Raw genomic sequence first — 2989 nt, 5'->3', positions numbered from 1 at the left:
AACCTAGCCCACATTCAGCCGTTAGCGATTTGTTAAAAATTATACTCAAATTCTACTTATCAGTGGGTCTGCCCCTGTAAACAAGTAGTTGAGTCTCACTGCTCCTTGGAAGCACCTGTTTTTCTTTAGACTTCATGTTGGTTGATTGCCCTGAGTGCTCTGATGGGCTCAAGAAAATTGTGAATTTGCATACTGGCATTTTTCTGTGGTTGTTAGAGTGAGAATGATGCTCTTTCCAGCTTCCTACATCCTATACAGAATGCAAAAGTCCTGTTTCATTCATCTTTAACTGTATGTCATTTATTTTCTCTGGACCTCAGTCATAGGAATAGTATGCTAGAAAATCTCTAATGTGCCTTCCATCACACATGTTGCAGTAAACAAAACAGCTTCTAAAGAAGCCACAGTTTTATATTTACTTTTGTTCCCTGTTCCTTATCACAGCTGCAGCAACTAACTTTATAGAGAGAAACAGGATATAAGAAAATTCAAACTCAAATTCTATATAATAATTTCTATCAGCACTAGATCTAAAATCATAATATGGCCTGACTTTCTAGATTATCCTCTATTCATTAGCTTCAAGACAGCAAACCAGTTTCAATTCAATGAGTAGCACAGGGATCCTGGAATTCATTTTCTCCTTAGTTAATTGTCATCTCTAATATTTATTTCCTTTCATGCTGAATTTTGTGACTCTTTCAACACATTCTTGGATGTTTCCACTACTCTCTCATGTTCCCTTCTTCCCATGATCTTTGGCAACTTTGAAAAAGCCTAGAAGTTGTTCCTGCCAGAAAGTGTTTGTGTCTCCCTGGTTCTATTGCTCAGATTGTGGAGTGCTTTATCTTGAGTGTAACTGTTGGAAAGGCATAAAGGGTAAAAGTCCCATCTACCAAATCCACCAACTTCACAGCCTCTCTGAGTCCTTCATCACAAGGGGAAGTCTAAAAGACGGCCTTTTCCCCCTTGGATATTCCAGCTTGAACAAAAAGCATTTTTAAATCCATAAATCAGTCCAGCCAGAAAACAGCCTCACACAGTTCCCAAACTGTTGACTGTTGCGTGGCAATATACACATGGCATTGATGAATCCCTGACCTGGCATTTCCTCCAAGTCTCATACAATTGATTACTGGATTTTACAGACCACAGTTGGCTACTACATAGAAGCCAGCATCCTGGGCTCTGGAGAGCTTTGCCTCATGCCTTTTCAGATGCTCCTTTTCTATTTATTTTTATGTCTTACTCTAGTCCCTTTTCTTTTGTAATTGATGACTGTCCAGGCTTAATGTTTAGCCACATAGGGAATTAACAGATGACCCAAGGCAATGGTTTCATTGTTATGGACTCAAAACACTGCCATTACACTGGAGAATACAGAGTTTAATGGTTTCTCCCCTCTAGTGTGAAATCCAACTGTTGTTTGATGGCAGGAAGCCATCTGATGGTGTGATGTGAATCACCCCATATCCTTTCAGTCTTTTTTTCCTTCTTTTAGGTTAACAACAATTGGATTCTATTACTTATGACCAAAAACCTTAACTGATAAGTCCTCATCTACTTAAAAAGTGTTCAGGTCTCTCCATGCCTTACAAGAGTGAGATGAAACTAGAGGTAGAGATATGAAGTCTTCTAAGGTTTTTTTTTTTTTCTTTTTTTTTCTTCTAAGGTTTTTAAAAGGATGCTAAGTTTTATCTGAAGAAAAACAGAAAAGCACAAAATAGTTTTAGCATGAGTGTATTAGTCAGGCTTCTCCAGAGAAACAGAACCAATAGGGGAGAGAGAGAGAGACATGGCGAGAGATATTTACTATAAGGAATTGGCTTATACAATGAAGGAGGCTAGAAGTTCCCAAATCTGCCAATCTGCCATCTGCAAGCTGGAGACCCAAGAAGCCAATGTGTGGTCCCAGTCTGAGTCTAAAGGCCTGAGAACAAGGAGCTCCAACGGTAGAAGTCCCAGTCCGAGGGTAGAAGAAGACTGATACCCCAGCTCGGCAGTCAGGCAAAGAGCAAATTATCTCTTATTCAGCCTTTTTTTTTTTTTTTTTGACCATGCAACAATGTCTTTTATTACGTATGGGTTTTTTAAATATTTCTGCAATCTCTCCATACACAGGCAAAAAAAAAGTATTGTTTTGCATATTGGAACTTGCAGACCTGATCACTGCATAGAGAAGGGAAAATGATCCCTACAACACACTTAACCAGGAGGCCAATTCATCTGCCAACCTCCAAGAACATGGAGATGAACATGATAGACAGACTGCCCCCATCTGAACCTTTATTCACCACCATTCGATAACCCTTCTTCAGGCCCAGATCAGCAGCACATTTCTTGCCAACAATCATTAAATGTCCAAGAAGACCTTCATCGTCATCTTCTGCTGCAGAAATCTGGGATATATGTTTCTTGGGTATCACCAGAAAATGTGTTGGTGCTTGAGGGGAAACGTCATGGAAAGCAAGACACTGGTCATCCTCATAAATGATTTTGGCTGGGATTTCCTTGCGAATGATCTTCCCGAAGATCCTGTCGCCACCAGGCCGGGCGGCCTGAGCCTTAGCGATCTCATCTGCCATCTTGGCCTCCCTCCCACGTGGCTGGCCGGGGAGAAGGTCGGGAGGAGGCTTATTCAGCCTTTTTGTTTTATTTATGCTCTCACTGTATTAGACAAGGCCCACCCAAATTAAAGAGAGCAATCTGCTTTTACTCAGTCTACTGATTCAAATGCTAATCTCATTCAAAACACCCAGAAATAATGTTTAACCAAATATCTGGGCACCCTGTGGCCCTGTCAAGTTGACACATAAGATGAACCATCACAATGAGGGAGACACCAAAGATGGAAGTACTTAGTGGTGACAATCTGATTCAAAAACGGCCCAGTCTTTGAGCTCGATTTGCAGAACACTCTTTATTAAGATTGTTTCTTTGACAGACCTCTGAGGATGATATTAGGAAGGAGCTAGAGGTCTCCAGAGCA

The 2989-nt window shown here is 40.7% G+C and overlaps 1 pseudogene across 1 annotated transcript; it reads right to left on the bottom strand.

The window, feature by feature from the left end:
* Positions 1–719: 719 nt before the first annotated feature.
* On the bottom strand, positions 720–2647 carry LOC309609586 (adenosine 5'-monophosphoramidase HINT1 pseudogene; annotated as a pseudogene). Its single transcript has one exon. The product of its transcript is annotated as an adenosine 5'-monophosphoramidase HINT1 pseudogene (transcript).
* Positions 2648–2989: the final 342 nt, after the last annotated feature.

The sequence above is a fragment of the Balaenoptera borealis genome (assembly GCF_965194805.1).
Source record: "Balaenoptera borealis genome assembly, chromosome: 13".
In the NCBI taxonomy this organism is placed as follows: Eukaryota; Metazoa; Chordata; class Mammalia; order Artiodactyla; family Balaenopteridae; genus Balaenoptera; species Balaenoptera borealis.
Note: the sequence above shows the minus strand (reverse complement) of the source record. Positions and strands in the feature narration are given on the sequence as shown.